Raw genomic sequence first — 15051 nt, 5'->3', positions numbered from 1 at the left:
GTAAGATGATTTAAAGATATAATACTTTTCTTTCCTGGAACATTCATTATGATTTTAATCAAATGAATATATGAATTCTAAGAGTCTTCATTTGCTAGCAGATGAATTACATTAACAAAAAACTTTTTTGTCAGAAACACTCTTTTTCTGTAAGAACATTTCAAATTCCTGAGCAGAGGCATTTTACATGGTTAGTGAAACACTTTGTTTCTGCCAACTGGGAGAGGGCTATGTTTGTTATTTCTGTGGTGAAACAAAGAAAGGATATGTTCTTCTTCAGTGGCACAAAACCGCTACAACAGAGGAACATGTTTCAAAATGGGGGTCAGGTCAGGAAAAGAAGTCCCCAGAGGAAAACTGCTGGGGACTGGCCACACCTAAAACTAGAGAAAACAGTGCAACAACCATTGGTGGTGACTACAGCAAATCACAGCCCCTGTGAGATGGCTCTGGCCCCTTTATAACAAGACTTCCAGGGAACAATGGTGTTATATAATGTTGGAAGCTCTTGTAAAATGATACATTGGTGTCATTTACTTGCTTTTTGTTTGTTTGTTTTGAGCAATGATGAGCTATGTATTTGAGAATGTCGTGGGGATTCAGTTTGTGGGACCGTAAGCATCAAAAGAGAAGAGGTATTTCTTAGCGGGATTTAATCTCTGCTCTTTGGAGGTGGCTGTCTTTGTCAATACAGTTAAATATTTTTTACTTTTGGAGACTAGTTCTGACATTTGATGGCAAGTATGGATATCCATTTGGCCACTACTGACTGAGCCGCTGGTGGTCATATTATAAAGCTTTACAATGTGCCTTTTGTTACAAAACATTTATATGAGCCTTAATGTATTCTGTTCTTCCCAAAAGCCAATTACCAGCAGTTACTCAGCTTTTAGAAGGCTTCAAATGAAGTCACTTATGTTTCATAGTGGCTGAAAATTTACAAAAATATCAAAGCTCAAATCCTTTATTCTGTGTTCTCAACTGAATCAGTGGTTCCCAATGTTTTCTGAGAGTCAGGACATGAAGCACTTTTGATTCCTGGAAATACTGTCTTTTTTTTTTTTTTTTTGGTAGATAAATAGCTAGATAGAGATGTAGATATATGTATATATACGTATATATGTATACATATATACGTATATATACATACTATGTATATAAATGGATTTTTTTGGTGAATGGGAGTTATAGAAGTAATACGTGATCATCATAAAACTATAAGGATAATAAAACTATAAAAATCATTTTTGTTTCAATCAGCTGGGGATTATTACAATTCAATTTTTATATACAGCCTTCCAGATTCATACATATATATATATAAATTTTTCAGAAATGGATTACATAAAAATATAGCAGACTCCTATATAACTGCATATCTATATTTATTATTCACAGACTGGGAAAATACTTAATGACAAAGCTACTATACATTCAATAACACTTCTTATTCACACCATCACCTCCATACCTTTGAACATATTCTTTTTTTTTTTTTTTTTTTTTTTTTTTAAAGCACTTTTCTTTTTTATAGCTACTTTATTTATTTATTTTATTTTTTATTTTTTTGGCTGTGTTGGGTCTTCGGTTCGTGCGAGGGCTTTCTCTAGTTGAGGCAAGTGGGGGCCACTCTTCATCGCGGTGCGGGGACCGCTCTTCATCGCGGTGCGCGGGCCTTTCACTATCGCGGCCCCTCCCGTTGCGGGGCACAGGCTCCAGACGCGCAGGCTCAGTAGTTGTGGCTCACGGGCCCAGCCGCTCCGCGGCATGTGGGATCTTCCCAGACCAGGGCTCGAACCCGTGTCCCCTGCATTAGCAGGCAGACCCTCAACCACTGCGCCACCAGGGAAGCCCTGAACATATTCTTATAGAACATATATATCCAGGCTACTGAAACACCTGTGGATGTATGGTTTGGAAATCTTTCATAAAAAAATATGTCTCTCATATTTAGAACCACTGATTGAAATCTTTTCACAACAAGCCCCTCTTGTGTGGCTGTGCTGATTGCTCTACCTCCAAAGCAAGTTCACTTGACATAGCTTCTGTTGTTGTCAAGAAACACACATGGAATATTTGCTACAAACCAGAATAGGCCTCAACTTGTAAGAGACAGGCTTGGGAATCAGCCTGTCTGATTATGTAATTATGTGACTTCAGGAATTAATCATTAATGGTTCTTAGGCTAAAGGTGAGTGAGATGCATCAATAATTTCTTTCCACAAAACCTGGTAAGACTTCTAAAAAGAGAGAAGATCTGGAAGAGGTCTTTAAAGAAGGAACTATAATACTTGAGGAAGTTAGTTGGGCAAATGAAGCTTTCAGGGAGATGTACAGTCAAAATCCAAAAGAAATATCCAGTGAGTATTGTACTGAGGATGATCAAGAGATCAAAATTCACAAAGAAATTTATGTTAGAAGCAGCAGAAGTCATATTTAGAACATGACAAATTTCTTTTTAACTTGGGAACAAAATTCAAAATAAAGGTAAGTTCAGAAAATAATATGATGAACAACTGTGTAAGCACTATCAGAATAAAAAGCTATTAATGCCTAGGTATCTTTTTGTTAGGTAATTTTTCTTTACATAGCTCATTTAAAAATCAAACCTTGAAGTACAAGGAGTGGTTGATAAAGTGTTGGGGATATTATAAAAGAGAATGGAAAGGAAAAAGCACCTTTGGGAGACATAGCTTGTAATGTACATGACACACACTCAAAAAACTTTTAGAAAAATGACTCACTGGAATTATTTAAAATTGCAGAGACTCATCAAAGATGGGAGGTTAACTATGACATGATTTAACATGTTCTAAGTTCCTTAGTTTCCACAGTCATTTGATTATAACCCTAACTGATTAATTTCAGAAATACAGACAGACTCCAAGTTTAACTGGGCTGTGATCCAAAAGTTAATTTGTATCTTAGTTGTTTGAATTTGCTCCCCCATAGTTACAAGGTTATATTCTGTTGTTAACTCTCCTGAGTGGTTCATAAAAGCCTATTTAACATGTCAGCCAAGATTACCAGCTCCTTTAGGACCCCTCATACATCACATATAGGAAGCAGTGATTGTTAAGTCCGATAATAGTAGGGTGGTTATACTTCGCAAAAAAAAGATTAGTTCTCTATGGCTGTGTGACAAATTATCACAAACTTGCCAGCTTAAAATAATACAAATTTACTATTTCACAGTTTCTGTGGGTCAGGAATCTCATACAGCATGGCTAAGTTCTTTGATCAGAATCTCAAACTGCTGAAACCAAGGCGACATTCAGGGTTGCTATTCTCATAAGAGGCCTAGGGTCCAAGGTCAAATAGGTTGTGGGCAGAATTCAGTTCCCTGTGGCTTTAGGACTGATGTCCCCATTTTCTTACTTGCTGTTGACCAGAGGCTGCTGTCTGCTCCTAGAGACCACATTCTTTGCCACTTGGCCCCATCTGTCTTCAAGCTAGTAATGGAGGGTATCTTGCATATCATATCCCTCTCATGTGTTGAATCTCTGACTTTCTCTGTCTCTGATCTCTAGGCCTAGTTTTAAAGGGCTCATGTGATCAGGCCAGGCCCACCTAGAAAAATCTTCCTATTTTAAGGTCAACTGATTTAGAATCTTAATTACTTTTGCAAAATCCTTTAAAACAGTGCCTAGGTTAGTGTTTGATTGAATAACTGGGAGAAAATATGTACATATCAGGGCCCAGGAAGCTAGGGGCACCGCCTTAGAATTCTGCCTACCACTAACCCTATCAGTTAGAGATACATACTTACATATGAAGGATGGAATGACATGATGCATGGGATTTGCATTGAAATAATCGAACAATAAGACAAAAAAATAAAGTGAGAAATAGATGAAATAAAATTGTCAAAATATTGAGTTGTTGAAATGGAATGATGGGTATTTAGGGGTTTATTTTACTATTCTTTCTGCTTCTATTACATTTGAAAATATCCACTAAAATTTTAAGTAAATAAATAAATAAACTTTGATGCCATTGAACTGTAATCTTGTTGAGTTTAAACTCATAGCCTGATTCCTTCCTTTCTTCTGAATCCCGTGTCCAATCATTCCTCAGCATTTTAAATCCATGAAAGAAACTGGGACTGAGTGCATCCCTGGGCATACCTGGGATGGCCAGGACGGTAGATGTTAGTGCATGGATAAGGACTAGAGCATTTGCTATGCTGAAGGTGAGGAATATGTGTGAGACAGAGATCTCTGGCCAATGGGACAATTGTGATCAACCTTACACTGGTTGGAAGGGGTAAGGAAATAAGGAGGCCTGAAAAAGAAGAACTGTCTTCCATACAAATGTTAGCAATAAAGGTAGAAGAAATGATAGAATTAGCGAATTACCATTATGCAATCTGTGATGTAACAGGAAATTTAGACAAGGATATCAGAGATATGAAAATCAATTGGTGAAAGTTTATAAGAGAACAAAATATTCACAGTTTTAAAATATCACCCTGTGAATAGCTTTTTTTTTTTACATTACAAAGGGAAAATGGATCTTTATAATGGATCAATCATGCAATTACTACCTTAATAGAGCTGTCTAATTTAAGATAACCAATAGTGAGACAATGTAATTTTATGATACCTGATTAATGCAATGAGAGTTAATTGCTATCACTTATGCAACATTTTTGCCCAAAATTTTTAACTTGAATACAGTCATAAGAAAATAATTATGCAATCTAAAGCATGGAGTATTTTACTAGACAACTGGCCTGAACTCTTACAAAATTCAGTGTCATTAAAAACAAAAACTAAAAGCATAGGGATTGTTTTAGATTAAAATACTCCGGTGAGACTGAACCAAATGCCATAAATGAGCTTTAACTGGATCCTGCTTTGAAGAAAAAGTTTATGAAGACATACTGGATAAAAAAATTTGAATGGAATAGTACATTAGATGCTATAATTGATTTACCGTAGATAATGTTGAGGGTAATAACAGTATTGTGCTTTTGTAGGAAAATGTCCTAATCAGGAGATGTGTTCAAAATATTTAGAGATGAAGTATTATGATCTTTAACAGCAAGTTTAATATACATACACACATGTACTTATGTGTGGTGTGAAGATAGAGGGAAGAAACAAATTTGTCAAATGTTAACAATTGGTGAAGATTATATAGGCTTTATTGTACTATTTTTTCAACTTTTCTATAGGTTTAAACTTTCAAATATAAAGGAAAAAATCATACAACCTTTTTTTTAATAATTTTTTAAAAATTTTATTTATTTTATTTATTTATTTTTGGCTGCATTGGGTCTTCATTGCTGTGTGCGGGCTTTCTCTAGTTGTGGTGAGTGTGGCGAGTGGGAGCTACTCTTTGTTGCCGTGCACAGGCTTCTCATTGTGGTGGCTTCTCTTGTTGCGGAGCACAGGCTCTAGATGCATGGGCTTCAGTAGTTGTAGCACGCAGGCTCAGTAGTGGTGGCTCACGGGCTCTAGAGCGCAGGCTCAGTAGTTGTGGCGCATGGGCTTAGTTGCTCCGCAGCATGTGGGATCTTCCCGGACCAGGGCTCCAACTGTGTCCCCTGCATTGGCAGGCAGATTCTTAACCACTGCGCCACCAGGGAAGCCCCTCATATAACCTTTCTTGACTTTAGTTTCTATCTACATCTGTAAAATGAGGGGGTTTGAATAAATAATCTCTAAGTTCTTGACTATTCTTTGATTAAATGTAAATTGAAACAAAGGACAAGGCAGCAGTTGAATTATTCAAGAATTTAATAGAACAGACTAGAACGATAAGAAATGTGATGCTGATGACATGGGCAGTTAATTTAAAACAATTTTTTAAATAGCATGTAGTCCACTGCCTTGCACATAATTAGTTATGGTTTTTTTATTTGTTGATGGAATTACACTACACATTGATTCTTTCAAAATATTAAATATAATAAAAGGCCCAAATTATTTCCATTTTGAGAATAACAGTTATGTGGTTGATATTATATAAGGAGTTCTATTTATTTCATATCAGAATATATTTTTTGAGAAAAATAGAAATTCATTAGTAATTATCTGTCAAATATAGTGGAGAATTTTTTAAAACCATAGAAAATTTGTATGTATAATATATTATTCAAGTACTAAACATTATTTTCTACTATTAGTTCTTAAGGAAGTAATTTTATTTTATTTTCAAAATTAAGGAATTTATTTTATGTAGGTAATACTTTGATCATCAGGACATTTTCAAATCTATATTTATTCTGGTAGCTAGGCCATAGTATTCCCAAATGATTAACTTTCAGAATATAAACAATGCTCAGACAATATGACTGTGGTAGAACAATACAGAGACATGATTATTCTGTAACCTTGTGTATAAGACAGACAAGAACACTATCAACACACAATCACACAACTGAAAGTCCTCTTCTAACATGAATGATTAGTACGTCTTTACTAATGACAACTCTCCTCCCACCTCCTAGATGAAAAGTATCAAGTTAACCCAGTTGTCCCCACTTCCTGACACCACTCATTACATAACTGGCTTCCACATCAACCCTCTATAGAATCACACTGGCAGTCTTTGGCTAGTGGGCTTGGGCAAGTTATTGTCTATCTCCACCTCCTCCTTTCTCCCTTTACTCTCTTTCTGTATTCTTTGTCTTCCTTCCACCCTATCCTCCTTTTTCCTCCTCCTTCAGGTCCTGACATTAGGCATCTTGCCTCTTCAGGCCTCTTACTACTATAGTCTTTGAGTTTTCTCTTTTTACCATTTCCTATTTTATTTATTTATTTATTTATTTAAGTTACTCATATAGATATGCTCCTTCTCTATTTACTTTAATGCCTTAGAAAAATAAGCAGGCCATAAAATATTTTTTCCTTTAAAATAAAGTTAAGGAAGTAATTTTAATTTTTCATTCAGCAGACTAAATATCTTGGTTCTTTAGTAGGTAGCAAATTAGAAAAAATAATAATTCTCAATTGGTGAGCATCAATTAAAAATTATATCTTGTTATGTCACATTTACAATTAGGTAGCAATACTAAAGGACAGAAATATGTTAAAGTATACTCTAAATGTAAGAATTTTAGCTGTTTTACTTGAAAATTCCAAAAATGTTACACAGAGAGCCTAAATAAAATGTACTGAATTGTTGATGAATCATATTCTTTCTCCATGGGGACATAAAATATTATTTGAAAAGATAAGAAGGATGAAGCTTCTCCTTCAGTTAGAAAGAAAACCGTAAATAAATAATGTTTCTTAGATGATTCCTTGCCAAACTGTAAATATTAATCAATTTTTATGAATAATTTTTGACATTGTCTTTCCTCTAATGGTTTATTTACATTGGAGTATTTTATTAAAAATTATTATACATCTAAATCTATCATAATTTCTGTTTAAAACTGTGTTCAAAGGGGAAAAAATGAAGAAAATTTATCTAAAGTTCAGATTTTTTTACTCTTTATTTTACTACATATAATGTGTAGTTAAGCATAAAAGCAAAACTGATTTAATAGGATATGATATATCCTGGTAAAGTTTTCAACAAAGTATCAATATTAAAAGATTTGTCCAGGGCTTCCCTGGTGGCGCAGTGGTTGGGAGTCTGCCTGCCAATGCAGGGGACGCAGGTTTGAGCCCTGGTCTGGGAGGATCCCGCATGCCGCGGAGCGGCTGGGCCCGTGAGTCACAATTGCTGAGCCTGCGTGTCTGGAACCTGTGCTCCGCAGCGGGAGAGGCCGCGATAGTGAGAGGCCCGCGCATCGCGATGGGGAGTGGCCCCCGCTTGCCGCAACTGGAGAAAGCCCTCGCACAGAAACGAAGACCCAACACAGCCATAAATAAATAAATAAAAGAAACCTTACTTTAAAAAAAAAAAAAAAAAAGATTTGTCCAGAATATGTTTTTTTAAACACATGCTTCCTATTTAAACATTATAGATTCCTGATAACTAATCTGAGCATCTTTCCAGTCTGCCTTCATATTATATCTAGATTTTCTTGCCAGCAAGAACATCACAGACCATGCACCTATGCATCAACTGGCTATTTTGTCTTTGACTAAAACGTTGTTTTGTCTCCCTTGGTAAAATCCAAACTGATGGGTAAATTAATTTTATAAACCTTGGTCATGTTGGTACATTTTTAAGTGATTCTTTTTTCTTGTAAAATGCAAATGTAAATGTATTGTGTTAAAAATGAATTCTGCTTTGTTGTGTACTGATGGAGTCTTGCTCTCACCTCACAGTGAGTATTAAGATGGCTGCATTTTGATCAGATGTAATTTGCATCCCCATCACTTTATACAACATTATTTACAGATATATATATATATATATATATATATATATATACACACACACACATATATATAAACACACACACAGACATATTCAGTAGATATTTGTTGAATGACTGATTCGATGAACGGACTACCCTAGTAACTAAGAAGGTGCTTAAGGCTATGGGATAAGGTTCCCATGTAATAAATAACTGTTTTTAAAATTAATATGAGCATTTGCTCTTAACACTTTGAGATCTGTAGGTCTTAATATTGTTTAGTAGATTTCCCAGACTTTGGTATCATATTTCTGCCCATTCCTCTTCTACTTTTTTTAATGCTTAATTTATTACAAATTTCAGAATTGGCAAAACGTAACAGTTCTTACTACTAAAGCATTACCCCTTGTTCACCATAACAGAATATATTTAGCATTGCTTAACTAAACGAGGAAGAAACATTAATTCTACCCTCTGTCTATTCATATGCCAAATTCACATCTTTGTCTGATTTACTTGCATCTGTTTTATTTTAGCTTGGTCAAGAAAACAATACAGTCTTGAACTGTATTACAAAAGACCAGAAATGTGACTGAATCAATGAATCACCATCCATTACAACAGTTATATTTGAAAGGGATATTGTTAGAAAGAATTCCTATAACTATAAGGGCCTATAGTCCTACAACTGTAAGAAAACATCTTGAAACCTATGTGCACAGTGCTTTACAGCTCTCCAATTTATAGATTTCATGTTGGATTAAATAATTTGCAGCACCCTGACTCTTTTCAGGCAATTTTCCAAATTATCTAAGGCAAACTCACCACTGTTTATGCTACTGAACATTTGAAGTTTAAAAAAAGTCACAGGGCTATTGCACTTAAATATGTTGCATAAAGACCTTTGCTATTTACCTGAATAAGTTAGTAATTTTACTTAGGATGACTTTTATGCATAAATGAGTATTTCTTAAAAAACGTAATTCTATGTACTTATAAGATTTATACTACCCAACATTATTACTAAACTATGAATGCCCTTGAATAAAGATTTATGTCAATAACAAAAAATCACTTGAGTATTATTCTCCCTCTAGGGCCCATAGTACCTCTTAATTATGCACTTAAAAATCATTTTTTCAGTTAAAATGTGTTATAGAGATATGAATAATGATAAAAAACACTGGTACAATATAATCTTTGCACCATTTGCATCCCATAAAATCTGTGAATTTTTTTATTCAAACAGAACAAAGTTATTCAGTTATATGTTCACTAATGCTTCATGATGATGGTTATATTAAGAACAATTTTGGTAATAGTTCTATATTTCTCATCTTCTGGGGTAAAAAAATATGACAATTTCTGCCTAACTTGATCTGCAGCTACTTCCTTTTCTGGATTTGGAATGAAGAGTAATTGCCTAACTTCATAGTTAAATTTAAGACCAGATTTCAAAAAGTTTTAATACAAAACCTCTCTGTCACATCATCTTGAGTTTTACTGAAAACCTAGAGGTGCATATAACACCTAGAATAGGAAACAAAAGTCAACCACGAAGAGAAAATGTCTTCTTTCAGTTACCTTTTATTAATTAATTGTGATAAAAATCTATGTAATTTTCATTTTCACTAACGTTTAAAATTCATTCTTATGGTGGCTTGCAACTCCAGTTACCACCCATGATAACTGGAACTGAGAGCAAACAGGACCCAGTTCTATCTTCTCATACATCGCCACCTGTTTCCCCATCTATAGTACAAATGTCTCTTTTTCCTAAAGTGGTATCATATATTCAGTCAAGGGTTTAGATCGAAAAATATTTTAGAATCTCTTGAGAGGAGAGAAGAGCAACAGCATAAGAGAAAACAATCACTTATGCAGGGATATTTTATTTTGTACATATATAAGCACAGCGGTGAGAGAGGATCTTGTGTGTTAAAAAGCAACTGAAGTAAAATCACAAGCCTAAAAGGAAGTCGTGCTTGAAAAGCAGGATATTTCTGCTTCTGGCCATAAGGGAGTCACAGAGTCTAGAATTGCCTTTCATCCATAAACAACTAGAAAACTGGGCAAAATATAGAATACATCTATTTTCAGAAACTGGACCATAGGCAGTATACCTAATGGTCCCTGAGAAAAGAAGCAAATAAGTTGAGCTTCTTGCTTGGAGGTAATTTCTGGGCTGCAGTATAGACATAGGGAAACCAAAATGAGCCTGGAAATCTCATTGAGCTGAGGTATAGATTTCCCAATTTGAGGAGGCTGCAGCAGTTAGAACTTGTAGGACAAAGTATCTGAGATGAAGTGTGTAGAGAAAGAACTCTAACAATCTGACTAGGGATTCCTATGAGTCTTTGGCTAAGTACCAAATATACATGAATACCATGAAGACTCATGAGTCCAGACTAGGAACATCTTCCAGGGAAAGAATAATTATATTGGAGCTGTAAGATGAACAATTCCCAAAACTCACACAGAGCTGGGAATTATTTGAGTTCCCATCAACCAGAGTAGAGATGCCTTGTTGGATATTCAGTAGAGTACACAGAAGAACCTGTATCTTAAAAGTGGGACTAAAATAGCCAAGAGAAAATTTTATTCTAGACTTTCCCTAAAATGACTTTAAAAAGAGCCTAGGGAGTTCTCTGGTGGTTTCGTGGTTAGGATTTGGCACTTTCACTGCCATGGCCCGGGTTCAATCCCTGGTCAGGGAACTGAGATCCTGCAAGCTGTGCGGTGTGGGAAAAAAAAAAAAGCCTTGAAACATCAAAGTTCTAAAATGTGCACCCAGTCTAACAATATTTAAAGGAATATAACAAAATCCAGCACTCAGAAACCTAAAATTCACAATGTTCAGCAACTGATAAAAAATTACTAGCTATATCAATAAAGATAAAAATTTGACCCCTAACCCAAAGAAAAATCAGAGGAAACAATCCTAGAAATAAAAGAGATGATAAAATTGGTGACAAGGACTTTAAGATATCAATATAGGGCTTCCCTGGTGGCGCAGTGGTTGGGAGTCCGCCTGCCAGTGCAGGGGACACGGGTTCGAGCCCTGGTCTGGGAAGATCCCACATGCTGCGGAGCAACTAAGCCCGTGAGCCACAACTACTGAGCCTGCGCATCTGGAGCCTGTGCTCCGCAACAAGAGAGGCCGCGACAGTGAGAGGCCCGTGCACCGCAATGAAGAGTGGTCCCCGCTCGCCACAAAAGAGAAAGCCCACACACAGAAACGAAGACCCAACACAGCCAAAAAAAAAAAAAAAAAAAAAAGATATCAATATAAGTACGTTCCACATCCTCAAGGATGTAAAGGAAAACATGAACATAATGAGGATACAAGTATAGGATATAAAAGAGAAAAACTGGAACTCTTATAGATGAAAGTTAAAATATCTGAAATAAGAAATTTACTCGATAAAATTAACAGCATTATATTCATTTCAGAAGAAAAGATCATTAAATGTAAAGACATAGAAAAAGAAGCTACCTAAAGTAAAATATAGAAAGATCAAAGACTAAAAAATATAAACAAAGCTTCAGTGACCTGAGGGACAATATAAAGCAGTCTAGTTTACAGAAGACCCAGAATGAAAGGAGGGAGAGCAGGGGACAGAAATAATAGACAAAATTCTTCAATTCCATGAAGCTTACAATCCCAAAGCAAAATAAACACAATGAAAACCATCCCAAAACATAACACAAGCAAATTGCTGAAAACTGCTGTTTGAGAATGGAGATGGGTATAGGGATAGGGAAGGAGATGGAGTTAGGGTTATGACTGAGATAAGCCCCCAATTGAAGCATTCAATTGGCCTCTCCTTGAGGACCCACAACAAGCAGGTATAAATACTTAACATTGACTTTAAATATTGGCATAATATTTTTTTAGTCTGACATTAAAAGTGAATAAAATCAAGAATACTTAATCCAAAGCTGAGAAAAATATACACACTACACATAGCCAAAGATATTAATTGGAGATATATGGGGGGTGTGGGTGATGGCAGAGAGTGGGGTAAATGGAAGCTATGGATCATTTGTCATTTATTGTAATTTTTAGCTACCCCATCAGAAGTGTCTTCCTTGTATATGTGGAATAATGCTGTGCTTCTTTAGTATTACATCTGTATTCAAGCCCTCTCACTGTGATATTTTATTCCGTAAATTCTCTCCTCCTCCACCTTCCTCTCTCTTCATCTGCTCTTTATTAAGGATATAGCATGATATTGGAGAAAAGAAAATGGAGAATACGAAATTCTACCCAAACAGAAGGACAACTAACAGAACTTCTAGGGAGTATAAAAGAGTCAGAGAGGGAAATGAAGAGGAGAACCCAAGGTCTAGATACTCTCTGGGCCCCAGAGTTGGGGATAATAATTTGATGAAAAGATGAAAATGTATGGGTAGTTGGAAAGATCTCACAGGATAAAGGGCTGCAGCCTGATTCCCAGAGTTTATGAGAAGGGCCACAGGCCACCAAAGGATACCTTGGTCCACTTAGGTTCATACTGTGGGCCTGTGGTGTAGTTGAGCAGAAGTATCTTGAGTTATAGTTGCCAACTTTTTCTCAATGACAAGTGGCAGACACAAATCCCAAGTTTCTTGCATTCTCTTTGGGGTGATGAGATACTGGCCATGAGGACACTGGTGAGAGCTGAGGTAGGAATATACCATCATAGTGAATGGATAGACTAGAGGTTGGGTGTGGAGGTCACAGGACTTAGGGGGCTATTGTGATGAGGACTGGGAAAGATGGGCTTATGTTAGCAAGGGAGGGCCACAGGGCCCTGACAACATTAAGAGAAAAGACTAGTAGTTCACTAGCCATGAACTAAGCAGGAGCTATCAACAGGACCCTAGCAGTCAGGTGTGTTTAAAGAAAAAAAGGAAGTTGATTGTTTCTACATGGTTGACCCTCAAAATATTTTAATTAGGTGAATAAAATAATACCTGAAATAATCTATGTTCTAGGGGTTTTAAGTGGCTCAACACATCTTTGATAAAATATTTTTTTGATATAACCGTAAATTAACTATAAGTTTCAACTAGTTATAGAAAACTATTTTATCTAAAATATTTTATGTAACATGATTTAAAAAAAACTAAAAGAAATACAGAAAGATTTTAAGAAAATGCATTCATTTTAGAATGTGTATCACTGATATATGTCATTTCTTCTATTTTTATGTAGCACTTCCACCTGGCTCAAACTTGGTGGGAGATGCTTACTTCTTGGTAGCGGGTAGGGCATGTTTTCTAAAGAGACAGACAGCTGGGAGCTGGGCAGTGTATTTAAGATGGGACATATTTCAATACGGAAACTTGCCAAGATCATGTGATGCATCACATTGCCAGGTGTCCAACCTCTGGTTTCATTATCCACATAAGTATATTGAGTCTTGTCATCTCAGACTCTGATGAGATCGCTTGGAGCATTAATTGTGGCTGAGGTGTCAGCTGGAGTGGAGAGAGCTCTGAATGGGGGAGCTGGGTGTACTGACCTTTACACTGGTTTCAGCCGTTAACCAGCCATGTCACCTTCAAACTGAGGCTTAGTTCTTCTACTTATAAAAGGTTGGGGTCGGGACTAATTATTTCTAAGATCTTTGTCAGCTCTAATATTTTTTGAACTTTAAAAATAATTTCTAATTTCATAAACCTAGAAAACCATATCATCAATACCAAGGTTCAAAACTTTCAAAACGTGATGATATTTAAGAATGAGCAAAATGAGAGTTTTTAACATATCATTTATTTGTACTCTTTGTCTAAAAATCTATGCCCTACTCCATTGACCTAGAATTCTTCTCACTGTATTAAAATGAAACATAAAATACCAGATGTACTTGCATTGAATATAACGACCAACCATCAGTAGAAATAATCTGGAGTTTAAAAGTAAATCAATCACTCATTCTTCTGGTGGTATTATTATAAATACTAATGGTAATATTACTTGTGAAGATTGTCCAAGGAAGAAACAGAATCTGACTTTATTTTGTCCCACTTTATAACTCACACATCTCTAATTTCTTTTTTATCCCGATTTCTTCTTTGCAGGTATGTGTCACAAACCCTCCGAAAACTAGAAGTTGTCTGCAGTCTCTCCCTAATTTCCACCCAGCTGCAATTTTTTTTTTTTTTCATTTTCAGAGGTCCTTCCCTAAATTTACATTTACAGAATAACCTATTTTATCCATTTTCTCTCTCCTCTTAGAAGAAAGCATCTAATAAACTCAGTAGTTCTAAGATATTAGTGACAATTATGTGATTCATAAGGAATATTTATTTTTAAAAAGATGTAGTAATGCCTACCACTCCCCCAAACACACCATTAATTCCTAGTGATATTTGTTAATTGTGGACCACTAAAGAGACATCTTTTAAAATTAATTAGTATGTTTTCTTAGCTCATGAAGATTTTTAATTTTTAAAAAATATCACTTTTTTTAGTGCTTTCAAATAGGAACCCTAGTAACCTATTGTAAAAGAAATAATTAAGCCACTGCATAATAAGCCATAAACTACATCAAAAGCACAAAATGAAATGAGTACTACCATATCAGGCACTGTCACAATCAAAAGATTTATAATTTTTTTCATCATGAAGATGTTGGGTAATTATCCTTACTGTGCAAAAGCTTAATTACATTCATATCTCTGCATCTCTGCACCATTCATTCATTAAACATTCATTGAGCACCATGTTCCTTGACTAGTTCCTTGACTATATGTTAGTATTTATGCAAAATATATAAGGCACACATATTACTAGTTAG

The 15051-nt window shown here is 35.5% G+C and overlaps 1 protein-coding gene across 1 annotated transcript in view; it reads left to right on the top strand.

Moving 5' to 3' along the window:
- LOC118894778 overlaps positions 1-14390 on the top strand; it is a 48324-nt gene extending 33934 nt beyond the window's left edge. Inside the window, exon 3 of the mRNA XM_036851334.1 lies at positions 14333-14390. The gene's annotated coding sequence lies outside the window, so the exon portion shown is untranslated. The remainder of the gene's footprint in view (positions 1-14332) is intronic.
- Positions 14391-15051: the final 661 nt, after the last annotated feature.

This window comes from Balaenoptera musculus, chromosome 4, assembly GCF_009873245.2.
Source record: "Balaenoptera musculus isolate JJ_BM4_2016_0621 chromosome 4, mBalMus1.pri.v3, whole genome shotgun sequence".
NCBI classification, from domain to species: Eukaryota; Metazoa; Chordata; class Mammalia; order Artiodactyla; family Balaenopteridae; genus Balaenoptera; species Balaenoptera musculus.
The sequence above is the reverse complement of the archived record's forward strand: the minus strand, read 5'-3'. Positions and strand labels throughout refer to the sequence as shown.